Raw genomic sequence first — 21337 nt, forward strand, 5'->3', positions numbered from 1 at the left:
GTGACTCTGTTCTGAACAGCAGGCACACAGAAGAGTTATTTTCAGGGGTTTGTAAATATAACAGATTACATTTGCCCATTAAGTAAATCTGTCTATTTCACTTATTTATTTTGATATTCAATCAGGCATTGTGCTAGGCATTTGGACAAAGATAAATACCATGATAGTACATAAATAAGGGTTTATAATGTGATGTGCTATGTAATAATAGAAGTATATGCAGGGCTTGACATAGAAACCAAAAAATAAGCTCTGCCTTTAGGGATGACTGGATATTGTTGTTGTTGTTGTTGTTGCTATATTATCATTATCATTATCATTATTATTATTATTATTATTCAGTTCTGGGGATGGAACCCAGGGCTTGTGCATACTATGAAAAGTGTTTACAACTGAACTATACCTCCAACATCTATATATCTTCTCTTTAATAATTTTGTACATCTATTTATTAATCAGTAGAGCAAGTGAGTGCTATGGCACATGAATGGAGGTTGGAGACCAGCTTTTGAGAGTTGGTGATCTTCTTCCATCACATGGAAGCCAAGGGTCAAACTCAAGTCATTGGGCTTAGGGACAAGTGTCCTTACCCACTGAGCCATCTCATTGGCCTGTGTATACTGGATTTTGAAGGATGAATCAGAATAATAAGGGGAACATATGAGGAAAGGGAGCAGAAGACGGTGTTTTAGATGAAGGAAACTGTATGTGCAAAGATGGGTTAGGCATACAGTAACTCAATAAATGCAAAAAACATAAGGATTTCTGTGTCTATAGAATCTGACACTACAAATAACAAGTTGGCTTGCACCAGTAGATGCAAAGAAGACAGCGTAAAGTTTCAGACAAAATAATAACAAAGCAATATTTATAATTTGGGAAAATGACAGTGAGGTGGTGTGGAGAATAATTTGAAGAGGAGAGGGAGACAAATGCCAATGGTCCTGGTGAGATATAATGATAATACATGTCAATAAAAATTAAGAGATTAAAACAAATATCTAGGGGATGGCATCAAAGAAATCGCTAATGAAAAGAATGTGAAGGGTAGGATGAAGCCCCAGTCAGCAGAATGGTTACTCAAGCAAGCAATAAACAGGAAGCATGGAAAGAATGGGTGTGATGCAAATTTAAAAATACACCTAGAAGCTGGGCAGTGGTGGCGCATGCCTTTAATCCCAGCACTTGGGAGGCAGAGGCTGGCAGATTTCTGAGTTCGAGGCCAGGCTGATCTACAGAGTGAGTTCCAGGACAGCCAGGGCTACACAGAGAAACCTTGTCTTGAAAAAAAAAAAATACACTTAAGAGCTAGTGAGGCAGCTCATCAGATAGAGCGTTTGTTGCATGAGTCCAGTGGCCCAAGTGTGATCCCTGGAATCCAGGTAAAGGAGAAACGAGGGAACCTGTCCCACAGTTCCACAAAGTTGTCCTCTAACCTCCATCCATGTGTGCACACACACTCCCTCCATCTCTCTCTCTCTTTCTTTGTCTCTGTCTCTCACACACACACACTTAGAAACACTAATGTACACTTCCTCTTTCTGTCTCTTTCTCTCTCTCTCATACACACACACACTTAGAAAAACTAATGCATACTTCCTCTCTCTGTCTCTCTGTCTCTGTCTATCCCCCCCCCCCACACACACACGTAGAAACACTAATGCACACTCCCTCTATCTCTCTCTCTCCCTCTCTCCGTCTCTCTCTGTCTCTCTCTCACATACACACACACATTATAAAAACACTAATGATAAGAACAATAATAATTTTAAAAATAAGCCCATTTCAGCAAGCATGTGATACAGTGGTTGTGAATTAGGTAGTGGAGCTATAGGACGTGAGTTAGATATGAGTCGGGACTGACTATATGAATCTATGTCATTGATTATCTTGTTGCTAATGACAACCATGGAATGAGCAATCCCAATAGGAAAAGAACATGTTGGAGAAATGTCCTATGTATTGTCTGAAACTTCATCTTTGTCACTAATAATTATTGGAGAGTGTGTTCTCATTGTTCCTGGGGAATATCTATCAAGATGTGGTAGAGCAGGAAGCAAGGGCCTGGCCTTTAATGCCAGCCAGCTCCAGGAAGCCTTTGAAGAGTGTTAGAGAAGTCATTTAGCAGTGTCCTTCCTCGGTCTCTCTACCTGCAAAATGAGAAGATTGGATTTGGTGAGTTTCTCCTCTGTAATTTTGTAACCAAGCCTCTAAATCTCATGATCTCCACATCTCCCCTGTGGGCTGCCAGGAAAACATGAAATAACTGGAAAATGGGCATCAAGAGAGACTTGGGCTGGAAAGAGCCACAGACCTTGTAATTTCCACCATGAATAATGGAAATCTGACTTTCAAAAAATATTCCTGCTGCAATTTGGGGGCAGTTTTGAAGGCTGTTCTGAAAATGTGAAGCTTTTTTTAATAAAGAAAATGATACTTGATCTTGAGTATTTGGGTTTAGATCGAAAAACCTCTTGACTATGCATTGGGGGAGGGGTGTTACTATGTAAGATTTTCCTATTTAAAAGCTGCCCACTTACCGCTTCATGCAATAAGCTCTATATAGCAGTCTGAATATATTTGTCCTTTCTGGCCAGTACAACTGCCTACAAGTAATACAGGGATAGGAGGCTTTCACTGTAATTGTATTCTGTTAAATTGTATGGTCTTAGAATAGCCAGTAGTCTAGATGACTATGCAGAAAGGTCTTGCTGATAGACAGACCTCTAGATGCTGAACTAGGTGTACAGAGAGCTGTTTCCTCTGCATCTCCTCAGGCTATGAGGTCTAATGGGCTGTGAGAACCAAAGACCATAGTTCAACTGGCAAGCAAAGCATCCATGGAAGATGCATACTACATATGATAAAGTCCAGGAGGAACACAGTTCTGTGCGTTGTTTTAAGGTTTTGATTGAGACACAATCCAGCAATGTCCTTATACTTAGCCTCTATATTAAGATTATTCTCTGAATGAGCACCAGAAATTATGTAACTCCTGTGGGGGAATGGGAGACAAAGACAGGAGAACCCCCTGAAACTCATGGGAAGTTAGGTTGGTGTATGTATAAGAGGAAAAAGAACAGAGAGAGCCTATCAGAGAAAAAAATGGAAGGCTAGGTCTGAGGCCCAAGGTTGGCTTCTGACAGCACACAAGCATTGTAGCACCTATGTGGCTGCTCATGAGCACATATACACATGCACATGCACACACACACACCATGCCCAAACACATGCACACATACACACACAAACACACACTCATATACACACATCATGCACAAACACATTCACACATACACAAACACACACTCACATACACCACGCACAAACACACATACACACACACACATGAACACATACACACACACACACAAACAAACACCCATACACACAAATATATACCCACATGAACACATACACACATATACAAAAAACACACCCTAGCACACACACACCTACATGAACACATATACACACATATACACACACACAAAGAGACAGAATGGAAGAGAAAATAAAGCTACAAAACTATATAATATCTTAGAATAAACACAAGAGATGTGTAAGGCTTACATGAAGAAAACTTTAAATTACGATTGTGAGACATAAAGACCAGCTAAGTGAATGGATTGTATCTTTTAAGAGATCCAGTACATGACAATTGAAATAGGAGACAAGGTAGTAATCAGACTACCATGCTCTTTAACAAACTGGAAAGAAAAACGAGAATCTATGTGTATTTATTGGCATGTTAAAAAAAAAAAAAACTCGGAAAAGATCCCTAAAACACCGACCTGCAGAGGACACTGAGCTGACAGAAGCCGAGAGTAGCAAATGGTGATGTTTATACCCAGAATGCTCACGCATTAGATCCACCAACTAACACTCCTCAGTTATGCTTGGAGACCACAATCCATCCAATGACGGTACAATCATTTTTCTAATCAGATTCTGGCAGGTGGCTTGCCGCTGTCTCCAGTCTTTTGCTAGGATGATCATTTCTGTAGTTAGTCGTGTGGTGGTAACTGTGGTTACTGAGTGGACTGAGAGATTCCTAGAAAGTTAGTAAAACACGTTTCTGGGTGTGTCTGAGGGAGTGTTTCCAAAGTACATTGGCAAGCGACAAGCGAGTTGAGTGAGAAAACGCTGCCATTACTGTGGTTGGCACCCGCCAATAGGTTGCCCCGTGAGGCAGTAGCAGAAGACCCTTTTACACGGTTACTTGAGTCTTCTTTTTAAAAACTCTTTATTACCTCTATTAATTTAGTGTGTCTGAAGGGGAGGCTGGCTTGCACAATCCATAGCAATGTGTATGAAGGTCAGAGGGCAACATGCAGAGAACCCTGGGCACCAAACTCCAGTGGTCAGGCTTGTTATCTAGGGATTTTACCCTGTGAGCTATCTCTCCAGCCCTGCTTGGCCTCTTTTGAGCTCTTCAAGTTTGTTTTGTTTGTCTTGAAGCTTTTTTTGGTCTGGCATTTGTTTTGTTGTTGTTGTTTGCTGCTATTGATTTTTGGAGACACACTTCACCTTCTTCAGCTTTTAAGCATAGTTCTGTATAGATAACAAACACCCCCCAAGAGGCTTTGAAGCCTTCCTTCTTTTTTTTTTTTTTTTTTTTTTTTTTTTTAAACTGGGCCTCCCTGCTTCTTAGACTGAGAAATTGCCGGTCTCCTGAGCTCTCCAGCCTAAAGACAGCTGCTGTGGAACTAACCAATCTCTGATAACTTATCATGTAAGCTAATAATACACACATATATACACACACATGTAAGCTAATAATACACACATATACACACACATAATACACACATATACACACACATAATACACACATATACACACACAGGCACACACACACTCCTGAAGAACACCAATGAAAACATTAGCTGTATCCCTTTTAAGTTTAATTTTTATAACCAGTGAACCTGTCAACCACAAGGAATTCCAGAAATAAAAAGCAAACTCTTTGAAATCAAAGCTCTGACTCCATAAGCCTTAATAGTCATGATCAGAATTTAAAAATAGAAACCACGAAAATCTCTGAAATAGCCAGGTTCAGAATTCTGGCTGTCAAGATAGCTCAACCAGTAGACGTGCTCGCTGCACAGGCCTGGCAACCGGAGTAGAGTCCCCTGAAGCCACGAAAGGGTGGAAGGAGGGAGCTGACCCCATGACCCCATGACCCCATGACCCCATGACCTCCTGAGTTTTCCTCTCACTACCACTCACGTGCCATGGCATGCATGCTCACAGCATACACACATGAGAGAGAGAGAGAGAGAGAGAAAGAGAGAGAGAGAGAGAATTTTAGAAAAGAGAGTTATACATCTTCATTCTCCGCCCCTTCTCCCTTTCCCACGCCCTCATCCACACATGTGCTTCTTTTGCTAATGCACAAGGAAGCATCCCTGTGTCACTCAGGCACTGGGAAACCTGCCCAGCAAATACAGAGCCATGCCAAATGATATCATCCATCCAAGTTAGCACAGGACTCATAGCTGACCTGTTTCACCGATGATCAAGGTTCCCACGGGGTCTCTCACCACAGGACCTTGCTAGGCTGGTAGATAACGAATGGCAATGTGACTTGTTAAGATGCCCACGCCTGTTAGTTCTCCTGTAGCTTCAGCGGCCTGGATTTGAACCTTATAGAACAGTTGTTCCCTTGTCTCAGGTGGTTTATAGATGAGCAGAAAGCTGGACCTTTCTGAAAGGTGCTCAATTAGGAGGGGTTATAATCTCCACGCCCAGTTCTCTGTAGTAAGGTGGATGATGAGAGGGTTTCAATGCCCACCATCCGGTGAGACATCATGAGACAGAAAAATTTTTAATGAAGCCACTTTCCTTAAGGAAAAGAAAAAAGAAAACAAACAAACAAATAAAAGCAAAAACAAAAGAAAGAACCCAGAAAGTTCCTTTCAAGCACTCACCAAGTCTCTCTTCTGTGGACACAATAACTCAGCCAGCGGTAGGTACAAAGCTCAGACCATGAGGCACATTTGGCTAAAGTCCAACATGACTTAGAGCGCTCTATCCTCTAGTACAGGTGGCTGGATATGGGCTCCTTCCAAAGTTCCCTTAATTGGATAATGCCTATATATCTAAACTATCATCTGTGAGCCTTTCTATGTTAAATGGAATCAGTTCCCCTACAACTGTAATGCGGCCTGAGAGGCAACCTACATTTCTAATATCCATTCCATGTTCTATGTATTCCTTTGGGCTGGTGTTAAACCGGTAAGGTGGGTTGTCTCTGTACCCTGGACCTGACTCTGTTTTTTCTCCTCTCCCCGTGGCTGTTGTCCCTTGTCTGCTACTGCAAACACTGTTTGCCCTCTACCAGCTGGCTGTCTTCTCTTCCCAAAGCGATCATGCAGCGACTGCCTACAGGATGACAGCAGCAAACCTTGGAGCAGACAAGCCAGCTGCTGCCGGCTGCAGATCATTAGAGGAAACCCGTCAGCTTCTTTCCTTTGGCCTTCCTATAAGGAAGTGATTGCCCACTGCTAACCACTCACCAGCTGGAACCTTTATGCATATTGCCAAATTAATGAGATTGGCGGAGGCCTCTTGAACTCTTCCCAGGGATTTTTCATTATGACACAATTTCTTCTGTATCATGCTCATATTGCTAATTGACAAGAAATCTCTGTAAGGTAGTTTCTGAGATGAAAGATGTCACATAAAAAGAATGAACCCATTTGAGGAGATATGCAAATTCAAGCAATATTACATCCTTCAGCAGATGCCAGCACTGTAGCCCATGGACCTATATCTCACCAACACATGGCTAGGGGCAGCAGCCCATAACATATGAATGTGACTTTGATAGAAAAGGAAAAGTAATTGCTCTCCCCACATGTGACTATGTGCATCCCCCACTGATTAGGCTTGCCCAAGCAGATCAGGCATCCCCACGGCTAATGATACTTACATCTTAGGACCCCGCTCTCATATGGGCTATGTCCAAGGCTCTATGCTGCCCATTTGGGTTTCTTCAATTTTAATTTGCTTTTCATAAAGAAGGCCTCTCAGGTTCCATAAGCTTCAGCATTCAAAAAATTCATATCTAAATTTGATCCAAACATACAATGTAATTTTCCATTTCTAAGTTTTAATTGTAGCCAGTGTATTTTTGGGAAATGAGTGAGCATATTAATATGATTACTAAAAACATAATTCACATGTCTTGATTCTTTAGCTTCATGGTTAGTTTTATAGATATTTTTAACCCTTTGGGAACATTTTTACATATCCCCTGTTGAGAGCAATTTGAAAACTATAAATATATTTATACAGATATAAGTTACCATATCTATACATTTATCAAGGACTGGACATATTCCAGAAACTTGTCAACAGGAGACAAGTTGAATCAGTTATGATGCATTCATATGAACACCACAACTGTCAAGGTCTGGGGAAGTGCTTAGGTGCTGTGTGTGGAAAGATTTCAAAGGTAAGATGTTAAATAAAGTATGCAGTGGTGTATAAAGGATGCTATACTGTACATTAAAAGTTGGCAAAATAATTACTTATTGACTTGTATGAGATGATTTTGAAAGAACACACACACAAACTAATAAAGGAGAAGAGGGGAGGAGGTGCCTGAGATTAGATGGCGGAGAAAGAAGCAAGGAGGGGACATTTTATGTGTCTGTGTAAGATGCATGTGTGCATATAGCCACAGGAAATGTAGTAACTATTCAAAAAAAAAGAAAGAAAGAAAGAAAGAAAGAAAGAAAGAAAGAAAGAAAGAAAGAGAGAAACTAAGGAAGGCAGGCCAGTGATGAAGTCCATCATCAAGACTGACAGTGTGAGCTCAATCCTCGGGGCCCATGTCAGGAGACAGACTCCTGAAAACAGTCTGTGATCTCCACAAGTGTGTGGTGCCACAGGCACCTCTCTCTCTCTCTCTCTCTCTCTCTCTCTCTCTCACACACACACACACACACACACATGCATATACATACATAGATACATACAAATACATGCACACATACGCACACACATACACATATACACATGCATACGTACAAAGACACACATACACTTACATACACATACACACATATACATATACACATACACATGCACATACACACACGTACACACATATACACACATGCACACATAATACACATACACTTACATACATACATACATACATAAGCATACTCACATACACATAGACACATATACATACACACAAACACACATGCACATACACATGTACATACATATACTTACACATACACACATGTACAGGCATACTCACATGCACACATGCTTCCTAAGGAAAATTATGGGAAAAGGAACTGAAGAAAAATCCGAGGGTGAGGCAGGAGAATGGTTCATTCCAAATCAAGAAGAATTCCAGACTTAAAAAATAACAATGGATAGATAAAAAGGAAGGAAGGGGGACATGATGCTCTCTCTCTCCTTGTTGCACTGAGTCCTCCATGCAGGGCCCACAACTTGAGTGCTACGTTAGCGCCTTTGTGACCCTGACTCTCGAATTCTCCCAACTCCACCTCCCGCCATCTCTTGGTCTCTGTTCAGACACAGCCTTCTTGACTGTGTTTGATAGTTACTTTTATAAACAACTAACTTCAAGGCTATTCTCTGTGTGTCCCCTGCCTTCCTGTTCTTATCACAATACAACGTTTGCTCTGTACTCCGCTGTCTCTGGAGCAGGCTTCCTTCAGAGAACAAGCCTCAGAAACCACCTGCAACTCCCTTGACTTGCTACCATTTCTGGCCACCCCCACCCCCACCCCGCCCTGTGCACCTCTTTTAGAGTGTGTATCTCATTTATTACCTAGAATGTCTCTCTTCTCTAGTCAAGTCCAGACAAAACACCTCTACACTGGCTGGCATGTGTTTGTATTGTCTGCTTCTGTGTTCCTGGTGCTTAGCGTTGGGCTTAGTAAGGCTTAGCAAGTGTTTGTTGAATGTGGAATGATCTCTTTAAGGCAAGGTGTGTTCCTTCTACAGCCCACATAAGGTAAGGACAGTATTGCAGAGCGCAGGGATTTTGCCGCCTGCCTTGGCGACTTCGTGACTTTAACCTTGTAGTCGTTGGGGGACTCAGAGGTTTATATGCTCTTCTTCATTCACTGTGCAATTCTATAAATATACACTGTGTGCTTGCTGTGGGCCAATATTCAAGGGACTGTGGTTATGTCATTAGATGGTTATAGCAGAATTCAAGACAGGGAGAAAAGCTTGATGTTCCAATAAAATAATGAACAATCTATTTGGGGAAGGAATTCGAGAGTGCTGCATGAACACATAACCAAATAAATAAAATTTTCAATTAGGGATAAAAAGCCTCAATAAAGTGGTTGAAAAAGGCCAGGGCAATCCTCATTAAAGAGACAGTATTTGAACTGGAATTAAATAAGATAGTATCTGTGAACATCCTAGACTCCTGCCTGACATATAATAATATCAGAAATAGAATTACCATTAATCAAAACGTGTCCAAAGAAGTTAGCACATCCCTGTAGTCCCAGCACGAGGAAGCTGAAGTAGGACGATTGTGAGTTTAAGGCTCACCTGTGCTGATTAGCCAGAGTGTGTCTCAGAGCAGCAATGAAAACCCCACAAGAAATGATGAACATTTGAGGAAATGTACTTAACCTGATTTATATTACACAGTGTACAACTATATAAGGATAGCACATTTTATGCCACTGATATGTAAAAATGTTTAATTTTATGCATCAGTTAAAAATAAATATGATTTAAATGAAAGAAAATGAAGTAATGCCTAGAATGGAAGCAGATACCTATGGACACATCTCTCAAGGGCTGAAGCAGGAGGATCAGAGTTAGTCTGCATTATATAATCAGACTATATATAAAAAACAAAAATTCCAAAGTGCATACACACAAGAACAAACTGAAAGCATATGAAATATATTGCCTTTTTAAGTAAAATGTTATAATGGCATTTATATATTACTTTTAGAGTGAGAAGACCTGTGAGTGTGTGTGTGTGTGTGTGTGTGTGTGTGTGTGTGTCTTGTCTTGTTGACTCAGTGAACTAAGTTTTAACTAAATGTCCTGTTTTTGCTCTGAAGTCATTAATACTCTTAAAGTGGCACCATCAAAGGATTTAATGACCCCAGCATCAGCTTAACACTGTACTCGGAAAGACTTCATAGAAACAGGCAACAGTGGCTGTTTATTAGTGCATTCATCGTTGCCTAAGGTCCCAAGAGCTCATCAATAAGTTCTTGCTGCTTTCTTGCATCTAAGGTGATGAGATGGAGAGAGAGAAATGGGTGTGTAAGGTGGGAGAGAATTCAGGGTATGTAAGAGTATCTTAATATAAATGCACTGCTGGAGAACAGAAAATAATTGGCAGTTCCTGTCTTCTTGATGTGACAGCACAACCCCTGGAGATCATTGGACGGTGTGCAGGGAAGAGCGGGTGAGGAGCTGCCTCAGCTTCAGGCTCTCCTCACAGAATCCCTCAGTCTTTGCACAGGCACTTGTTTTCCGTTGATTGTCAGCCACTAGCTCTTAGACTCAAAGGAAAGAGGTACAGAAGCAGATGCAGGGGAGCTGCGGTCCAAGTGAAGTCTCTGCTTGAGCTAGATATCCCAGGGGCATTCTGGGTATAAATTTTACATTAACCTTTTCCCCCATTTCCCTGCTCTCTGATCGTCTGTGCCATAATCACTGGTTCCAGCCTCAGGCAGCAGCAGCTACCTCACCACTGACCCACAGAGAGAGACAGGTAGAGGAAGGTGAAGCCAATGCCACAGGAGATGCAAAAAGTCAAATGGAACCCAGCAAGTCAGGGTAGAACATGCCACAGTATTTACATCACCAATTTACAGAAGGGGAACCTGGCACTTGAGTGACACACTTGACTAGCAATGGCTATTCAAGTGGCAGAGCTCCGATGTGCATCCAGTTACATTTGACCCAATAAATTATTCTCATTCTCTTCTAAGAAATCCATCCCCTTTCCAGACCACAGCCATGTATACAGGGACATGTGGCATGCATGTAAGATATCCTTACCCAGCTTTCTTTTAATACAATCAGATATGTTTATTATCGTCATATACGTGTATGTGTGTGTGAGCATATGGCATGCATGTGCCAGTGCCCAGTGTCAGATCTCCCAGAGCTGGAGTTAGAGGCAATTGTGAGCCACCCAACATGGTTATAGCAAACTGAGCTGCGGTTCTCTACAAGACTGAGATTTCTTCATAGATGAGCCATATCAACAGCTCATCCCATCCTGGACCCTTTGAAGACGCTTTTTGCCGTGTCTTTTATAATTATAGTAAGTCTCAATTCAGTTGTGAAATAGTTATTAAAAATACTTGATGTGAATTTGATTTCAAAAATGTACAATTGAAGCAGCTGACTCTCACAGCCAAGGGGTCCAGGCATGACTAAAAGTGTTCTGTCACTGGCTCGAGCATTATTGAAAGAAAGAAAGAAAGAGAGAGAGAGAGAGAGAGAGGGAGAGAGAAGAAAGGAAGGAAGGAAGGAAGGAAGGAAGGAAGGAAGGAAGAAAGAAAGAAAGAAAGAAAGAAAGAGAGAGAGAGAGAGAGAGAGAGAAATGAATTTAAGTACTAGTTTCTCACAATAGTCTCACTTTGAAATGTTCAATAGTTTTGCATGGCCCATGACTAACCTATCAAGTAGTACAAGATCATGTACTATGAAAAGCTATCAGTATACGATGCAATCCCAGCACTCAGCAAGCCAAAGGAAGGATTTCACAAATTTGAGGCTAACCCGGGCTATATAAAGTGAGATTTTGCCTCAAGAACAAAACAAAAATGGAGATCAAAGAGATGGCACTTGCTGCTTTCCCAGAGGACACAAATTTAGTTTCCAGCACACACAGTGTGTGGGTCCCAACCACCTGTAACTCTTGCACCTGGGGTCTTCTAGCATGTGTGGACATTAACGCACATGATATTTTTCATGCGTACATGGTATTTTTCATACACACACACACACACACACACACACACACACACACACACACACCCTTTTAAACAAGAACAAAACACTCTGCATAGCATCAAGAATCAAGCCAGTCAAATCAATATTATTGTCTATCATGTGTACACAGTGATAAAGAAAGCACTATTGGCCAAGAACAATGATCTACAAAAAGTTTGTAAGGAGAGCTACTTAGCAGCAATGAGAATTGGCTGTGTTTCCAGCTTTGGAGCAGGGCTACCCAGGAAGATCGTAGATCCGGTTTCTCTTGGTCTTTACTGAATTGCCGAAGTGTAGTAATTGATCTTCATCTCAACAGTATACCCTGGGAACCCAGTCATTGAAGGGTTCAGTGGCTTCTCAATAAGCAAGAGCATGACGAGTGGCTGTTTTAATGTAATAACCACATCTATAAGTGCAAAGTGCTAGGACATAAATTCACTAAAAAGAGAAAAAGGAAATGGAGTCTTGCATATCTGTGGAGAGCCGTGCCGTGAGCAATCGCCATTATAAGATGGCGCTGGCTTCCACTGCGCCTAACTAATAAACAAGCCTTATGCGCAAGTGCAAGAGTAAATACACGCCCAGTCACTGCCCATCTCGGGTGTAGTAATGGGGTGATGGGCGAGCAACTAATCAGGTGCTGTCACGCCACATCAGGTGCTGAAACGTCACGCTGCGGGCTATATAAGCAGCACCATTTTCCGGGTTCGGGGTCTTCCTTATGTTGAAGCAATAAAAGCTTCAACATCCGGTTGTCCGAGTGAATTCTTGCCGGCGAGTTACTAGCTCGGGCGAGACATATCTTTACATATATGTACAGATTTATGCCCAGAAGAAAATGAATGCATTTACAGAAAGTGTGATCAACAATGTTCATGTTACTAAACATGGTGGCACATGACTCTAATATCCGTACTTGAGATTCTGAGGTAGGAGGTTCATGAGTTCTGAACAATATTAGGTTACATAGAAAGATCCTAAGTAGTGGGGGCGGGGGAGCGGGGGGCGGGGACAGAGAAGAGGAGGAAGAAGAGGAAGAGGAGGAGGAATAGGAAATATCATCCATATTAATTTTCTCAAACTGGAAATTGTCTATCCGCATGTTTGCATCAACAATAAAGCAACACTGTGGTGTAGCTCAATGGTAATGCTTGCTGCAGTGTGTGTGTAGCTCGATGGTAATGCTTGCTGCAGTGTGTGTGTAGCTCGATGGTAATGCTTGCTGCAGTGTGTGTGTAGCTCGATGGTAATGCTTGCTGCAGTGTGTGTGTAGCTCGATGGTAATGCTTGCTGCAGTGTGTGTGAAGCACTGGTGGTTTCCTACGCAATGCTTCAAGTGGACATCAAGAGAAACACACACACACTTAGTAAAATGATTTAAAAAAAAAAAGAACATATTTACTCAGTGTCTTGTGTTTTGTTTTTCATTGAGTCAGGGCCTCACTTTGTAACCCTAACTGACCTGGAACATGATATATGAGATCAGGTTGGTCTTAAACTCTAGGAGATCCACCTGTCTCTGTCTCTTAAGTTCTGGGATTAAAGGCGTGCACCACTGAACTAGGCTTAAAAAGAAGATTTTTTAAAAGGCATTCTGAAATATATGAGTGAGAAGGAAAAGCCTCCAGCTATATCTGATGATGCAGATGAAACTCACAAATATTATCCTAAACAGATGAGCCCAGATACAAAGAACAGAATGTAGGATTCTGCTTGTATAAAGTTCAAAAGCAGATGAAATGAATCCTTCATTGGAGAAGCTAGGCGTTAACCTGACGAGGACTAGGGGCATTGGTTAGAACACTGTGACAGCTCATCGGCAGAGCATTTGCTTAGCGTGCACCAAGCCCTGAGTTCAGTTCACAGCACTGCAACAAACAACCCAAAAAGCAGTAGGAAAGATCTCCTGGGGTTCTGGAATGCTGTATTGCCTAATCTGGGTGTTGGACAGACAGCGGTGTTCACTGAACAGAGATGCCTGGCCTGCCGTTTATGTACGTTTCTGAATAGTTGTCATTCACCAAAATGCAATGTGTCCTTGACAGAAGTCGAATTATTCTCATGGGACCCTATAGTCAGTTCCCATGACATAGGTTGTTATGACAGAACAAGCCTAGCGCTTCCTCAGTCGCTTTGGTTTCCTCTCCCACTCTGTGATTTCCTGTTCTGATGTGTCTACCAGGAGGCTCTCAGCAAATCTGTTAGAATCAGGACTTTTGGCTCCCAGAACGGAGCTAAACAAACTGCTTTTCTGTACAAGTTGGTTGTTGAGCTTCAGGACGGATGCAAAGGCAAAGTCAGGAAAGCCAAGCCTCTGGAAACTCACAAGAAGAGTAAGAGACAGAACAAAAGTTGCTTTTTCGCAGCAGTTCTCAACCTTTTCTAACGCTGCAACAACCCCTCAATACAGTTCCTCACGTTGTGGTGACCTGAAACCATAAAATGGCTTTCGTTGCTAGTTCATAACTAGTTTTGCTACTGTTATGAGTCGTAATGTAAATGTTTGATATGCAGGATGTTCTTAGGTGACCCTTGTGAAAGGTCATTTGACACCCCACCACCACCATGGGGTCACAACCCACAGGCTGCAAACCACTGGCTTAAGGGCTCTTGTGCCTGAGCTCTCGCCTCTGCTTTGTGAAATCCTCACCTTCTTTGGCTTCATTGGATGACTCTTCATTCCGAAGTCTGAAAAATGCCCCCATCTTTCTGCTAAATCTGTATGGTACTTGTTCCAGGTGCTCATTTATTCCCACTCATTACAGTAATTTCTAGGAGTCAGTCCAGTGCAGTACTGAAAGTTTAGACTATGGAATCCACCAAGCTTCCAGGACTTTCTCTAACACTCCCCATATGAGCTTGGAGAAAATTGCTTAATTATTTTTCTCCTCAATTGTTAGGTGGAGATTACAACAACTGCACCTACCATTGTAGATCAATTGATTGTTGTTGCAAAGATGAAGCAAAGATAACAAAGATAACAGATCTATCGGTGTTGGGGAACAGCCAAATCTCGGGGAATGCAGCTTCCTACTGTTTTTATTTATTGTTATCTACAGATGGTACATCCTGAGTAATGTGGAATATGTCTTAGTACACACACAGCATGTACTCAGTAGGATTGAGCTGTACCCCAGACCTAAGAACTACAACCTCTATGGTGCAATATCCCCACATTGCACAATGCTGAGGTCTAGACTGTGTAAATGCTTTGTAACGTGTGGAATCCACTGAGAAATGGTGAATTATTTTTAACATGGCAGTACTTGGAGCTTCTTTGGTGCATTTCCACGTCTCTAGGGTTAGTCTAGCCATTATGTGAGATCAGAGTTGTCCCAGAGGAAACACTAAAAGTTCTGTGATCCAGACTCTACTCCCCCCGCCCCCAGTTTGAGATAAACCTAAATTGATAGTCACCCTCCCTGCCTCTGCGCCGCACGCTCTTCTGCTGTAGTGGATAAGCCGTTCAGAACCCACCTAAAGCCTCTCACTCTACACACTCAAAATGGGCTCTTGAAATCCCTCCCCTTCCTGCATCTCCCCTCTTTCCTCTCTCCATTAACATTTAAATATTCCAACTTTTTTTCTATCTAAAATTAAAAAAAAAAAAAACTTTAAAAATCAACCACCAGGGTCAAGGTTGTAGCTCAGCTGCACAGAACTTCCCTAGCACGTGTGTGTCCCTGGGTAGATCCCGGAACGGCGAATAAAATAAATACCAACACAAATGTCTCAGACCTATGTTGTCCTCAAGCTGTCTCCCATTTTCTTGGGTCTCCTTTATAACAACATCCCTCTGTTGGATTCTGCGTGGATTGTCTGTGATTTTATTTCTTTCTCTCACCATTTTCTGTTGACCCATTTCTACAGGGTTTCTGTTCCCAACTCTCCGCAGAATACAAGTCTCAGTTTGCCAATGACCTGGAACTTTCTCAGACATGTTGAACAGTGGGAAATAAACTTTTATTGTATTTATCCATTGTGTTTGGTTATTATTTTCTTAATCCCAAAAAATCTGTTCCAGCTGATAGGATGAAGCTAATCACTTCCACATTCACATGTCCAGTTTCTGGAGACAGTTTATACTTGTTAACCGTCTAGAACACAACCAACTAAATATGTAATAAGAGTCTCAAACTCAGCATAGCCATACTGAACTTTGAATTTCCTTCTCCAAGAAGTAGCTCCCTGTCAGAACATAGCCCTCACCTCGTCGTCCTCAAGCCTTGGAGTGACCTCTACTCCCATCCATTCCGTTCATTTTGCCAGGAAAGGTCGCCATCCCCTCTGCTGCATCAGCTTCCTGCCCAGTGAACCCGATCCCCCCTGCCAGTCTTCTGAATGTGGGAGCAGGGAATCCCAAGAGAAGAGGTCAATGTCGGTCATTTCTCTACACAGAAACTCCTCTAGTATCTTCGTGTGAACTAGGAAGCCCTTACACCTTGACCTCCAAACCCTAACAGTGTTACCTGCCTGATAGATAACCACCCATTACACTCCTCCTTTTCCTTACAGACTCCTAGCTTCTTCACTTTTCTACACACACACACACACACAAGAGAGAGAGAGAGAGAGAGAGAGAGAGAGAGAGAGAGAGAGAGAGAGAGAGACCACGACTACTATTCAAGCCTCACTAATCTCTGGGTTGCAGCTTGTAAGCTAGCAACCACCACCCCAAGGCTCTTCCTCTGGATTCCTTGAGAATCTAGAGTCTAGATCATCTCAAGACTCCCTGCTGTCCTTACAAGCCTCTCTTTAAGCATTAAACTCTGCTTTGAAAGGCCTCTCTGTTACTCATCCATACGACAGTGAGAATATGGAGATGAGATGAAATCTGTCAGATAAATGGCCTCCTCCCTCAAGAAACTGTTATATCACATTGGAGAGTGGCCTTCCTGGAAAGTTTCCTAGAAGAGGGGCCCATAAACCGAATCTTTAAGAGAAAAGAGTTAAGGGAGAGGGCGGGAGGGGGTGATAAGGCACACACTTTCAGGAAGACAGCATAATCGTGCGGGTATATGGGTAGGGTGCTGAGGCCGCCAGATGAGCCCTATCTGTCTCCAGAGCCTGGTCATGTGCTATGATATGAGCAGTAGGAACAGCTCAGTGACATGCATGGGTGGAAAGAAGTGACAGATCACAAGAATGCTACAGGAGAGAAACCAAAATAGACATGAAGGCTGCAGAACATTGCCAACAATGAAGGGGGACACTCGAGCATGGGGTTCAAAAGAGTGCCTGTTAGTAAAAGCCAGAGGCAGAGTTCATCCTGTAAGAAATGCTCAGGAACAATCCTGTTCCTTAGACAGGAAGGGTCAGAGACCTTCATGCTGACCTTCACTCGTCTCCAGTGAATCATTGTTCTTGGGATCCAGCCCCTCCTATGCCTTCAATCTGGGCTGGATCTATTATTTGCTTTGACTCCCTAGTTCTAAACCATATAAGAACCCCTTATCTCACCCTGAGAACATTTACAGTGTTTGAAAACAGTGGAAACTAGGAGGGAGAGCCGCTATACAATTTCCATGATACTCTCCTGCAGAATGTGTGATGTTACCTTACAGTGCATTAATTCCCTACAGCAAAGAGTCACCTGACCCACAAGGCCAAGTATTCTGAAATTACAAAGCAAGTAGAACACAGCTTCATCTTTATCTCAGCCAGAGCTAGACATTAAGATGAAATAAGGCTATAAGCAAGTAAAGAAGGTTATGATTCAAAAACTAAGTTTTAGAATGATTTGTCACACTATAGTCAATAAAATAATAGCCAAAAGTATAGATAGTGTTCTAAGTACTTCTTCACTATGCTGTATGAGATGGAATGTGTTATGTTCGGTATGTCTTAGGAATGAGGAAATCTAAGCATAGAAGTTCAGAGGAGTTAAGTTCCCACTCAGGGTTAGCACAACTTGAGAATTAGGTATTGACTCCAAAGTCTGTCTGTGAACCAACAAGCCCTACAAACCATAGTCACACATCCATTCATTCAACGTTTATAGAGAAGCTACCGTGGGCTCGAAGGGTGCACTATCAACCCAAACTAAGAAAAAAGAAAATCCGGTCTCATGGCACTTACTTCTAGTGAAGTAAGCTATAGAAGCTATAGAAGATGGGACAACACCCATTCATATGGTGTGATGGACATTGCTTAAAGATCTGGCTGCTAGCCATCTAGTCAGGTACACCTATTCACACTGGGAAATTATCCACTCTATTAGATGGAGTCTGTGGGGATTGTCACTAAAGGTGCCCAACTCTGCTAGCCATTCCAGCATGGGTGACTTTATTGTAGTATTTGTCTCTTCAGAATAGTAGCAACAAGACTGAGAATTGTTGGAGTTCCATCCCAGTGGTGGCTCCCTGATAAAACTATTGAGAGATCACTGCCACACAGACTTTTACCCCTGCCCAGATTTCAACCTGTTTATAGGCCCTGCTCTACAAATGTATTGATTCTGAGCTACCTGATGGCCTTCTAGAACTGGGAAGGGACTGGCTCTGAGGCTTATGATGAAAGAACTCCAAATCTGGAGCTTAGGAGAAGGTCCCTAAAACTGCTGAGAACCAATCGAATGTTAGTGCCTCCTAATCACCCCTAGAAACTTCATCTCCAGCATCTAAATATGAGCGGCTGGTATTTCCTCAGTCTTATGTAAAATCTTTAAGCCAAACTGCTGCAAGCTTCCTTCCTGAGACTATGTTACCTCAGTAAGAGCTTTGAGAGGAGCCATTCTGAAGCCAACACTGCAAGCCATTTCACAGCAGAGACTGAGGTACAACATCACAGGTTGGTGAAACTGGGATTCAAACCAAACTGTATGGAAAGCTAAGGTTAGAGCTGAGCCTGGCTTCAGAACCAGGCCAGCAGCATACAGACAAGAAAAACCAGCTTCCTAGGCCCCATCTAAACTCACCCAATCAAAATCTCTATGTCAGGGGCCAGGGATTTTCATTTCCACACACTAACCCGTGATCCTGAGTGCTCTCTCCCCCATCCCATCCTGAATTGGATAGCCAAGGTTTTCAGTGCTGGACCAGAGCACAGAGCGCTGTCTAAGATTAGGATGTGGGCATCTGACCTCACTAAAGTGCTGATCCTGATTCAGAAGGTTTGAAGTGAATCGAGAAAGCCTCCCTTCTCATAAATTCCCAGATGACTAGATGGGTCACATGGATCGGGATGAAGCTAAGCCGGAAGCTGGCGTCAGAAGGCAGGGAGGCAGGAGAGAACCAAAAAGCAGGCAGAGCTTCGTACTCATCATGCCTTGGCAAACAGACAGAATGCAGCCTAGGAGCCTGCAAAACCAACAGCTAAGCCTCTTAACGACAGCACCGTTGCTATCCTTCGGGCTTAACCTGTGCGGCTCATAAGCAGTTACAAAACCCGACCCATTAATTATGTCCTCGGATAGCTCCTCTACTGTTCCTGTCTCCCTGATTCCTGGTTCAGCATTTTAAGCTGAAACAAAAACAAAGAGGTGATTCTGAAGTGCAATCTCATGCAATTAGGTGCTTTGTTCTTAATTAGAGTGTAAAGTTCCCTTTCGGTAGGCCTTTGAATCCGAGTAGATAATCAGCTTCATGTTTACTGTTCTAATAAAAACTACTTTATATTATGAAAACGAAAGTGTCTAAAGGCTGACATTGATTCCAAATGATGTATGCTACAGAATCAAATTATTCCAAAGCATTTGTGCATATTCGATTACCAGAACTGGCCCGTCCATCCCTTCCCGTTCATCATTCATCGTTCATCAAAGCATTCAATACTAATTACAACTCAGGTATTATGCTGAGCGCTGGCATATGTTACTGACAGCAGATGGTCCCAAAGGCCTCATTCAGAAACTTGGAAATTGAGTCTCTGCATGGAGTTTAATCAAACTCTTAGGATCTCCTCCGGTGTTGGATTTACTTATTTAGTAGAAGAATGTGTGCAAATCCCTGTTCTGGGTTCTCTGGAGGAGACTGAGAAGTGAGGGTTGAGTTCCAGACAGTGAGAAATGAACAACAGGTGGTCTGGGTTCTGCTCGAAATCCGAGTCACATGAAAATTGGATGTGGATTTGTTTCTGGGTCATTTCCATTCCAGATTTCAGTGTGCACGTTTGGATGTATTATGCATACATATGCATGTCATGTCATACATGTAGGGGTCAGAGGACAACTATGGGAATTGGTGCTCTCTACTATGTAGGTCTTAGGGACATCAGGTTTGGTAGCATGTACCTTTACCTGATGAGCCATCTCACTGGCCCTAAAGTTTAGCCACCACAGTAGTTATATATAAAGGCAAAACTATAATTGAATTTATATTTGTGTAAGTGTAAGCAGTATATTCAGGGTAGTTAGGAGAACCTCAGAGCCCCTTATACCATATACAGAAGTATATTAAGCCTGTTTGAAATTCTCTGATTTATACACAAATTATTTCTAAATTCGCTGTTTTTAACACATATGAATAGTATTAAGTTGTGTCTTAAGCACTCATATAAATTCTTTATGATGGGACTAAGCTGTTTAAAGAAACTCCTGGAAGAGATAGGAGAGAATATGAAAAAGACAGTAAGGCGTCCAGAACCATACAAGACTGGAACAGCAATGCATCATGGGAAGAAGTGCATCATGGGAAGGGTGGGAGTGAAGGGCATCATGGGAAGGATGAGAGTGAAGTGCATCAAGGGAAGGGTGGGAGTAAAGGGCATCATGGGAAGGGTGAGAGTGAAGGGCAGTTGAGCTGAGGAACATATAAGAAGGGTAGAAGAGAAAGAAGAGATGCAGGAGCAGCTCACAATTACCCTGAAGGACTTGAGAAGAAAGGCAACACACCAAAAGCAGCTTTATCTCGTGGGAGAGACCAAAATGGACCAAAGTACCTAGAATAACCACCCACACATCATTCTCTATCCATGGGCACTGCCACGGTCTGCTGTGGTGTTTCCCATATGACCTAATTTTATGTATTGTAAATATATGTTTTTATCTTCAATTTTTTTCAATTAGAATACCTGACCAAGATACCAGGAACTTGATCATGTTCTCTGATGCATTCCCTAAATCTAGATCAACGATTGGCTACAGTGAATATGTAGCAAAATATTAATTGAAAGAATTAATAAATAAAGCTGAAAAGGAGAAGAAAAGACAATAATAACAGTGACCCAAACAGAGATACAATGAACAAAAATGGTAGAAAATAAATGGTAAATAAAACTGCAATTATTGTACAATTTAAGATTTAAGCAGTTATGTGCTGTGCTTTGAGTATGATTTGTTCTGGCCCATGCTCAGACTCGGGCCTGGTGCCCAATTTGTAGAGTTAAGAGTCAGAGCCTTTATGTGGTGATT

General features: G+C 42.1%; 1 long non-coding RNA gene across 3 annotated transcripts; it reads right to left on the bottom strand.

Annotated features, from left to right (window-relative positions):
* Positions 1 to 83: 83 nt before the first annotated feature.
* On the bottom strand, positions 84 to 6475 carry Gm46916. 3 transcript variants are annotated; one of them, XR_001784895.2, is made up of 3 exons: positions 5934 to 6475; positions 5507 to 5758; positions 84 to 2150 (listed from the first exon to the last, which is right to left on the bottom strand). It is a non-coding gene; the product is annotated as a predicted gene, 46916 (long non-coding RNA). The 3 variants fall into 3 exon arrangements; XR_001784894.2 differs by having other exon boundaries at positions 5507 to 5847; XR_003955943.1 differs by having other exon boundaries at positions 5507 to 6475.
* Positions 6476 to 21337: the final 14862 nt, after the last annotated feature.

This window comes from Mus musculus, chromosome 5 (assembly GCF_000001635.26).
Source record: "Mus musculus strain C57BL/6J chromosome 5, GRCm38.p6 C57BL/6J".
Lineage (NCBI taxonomy): Eukaryota > Metazoa > Chordata > Mammalia > Rodentia > Muridae > Mus > Mus musculus.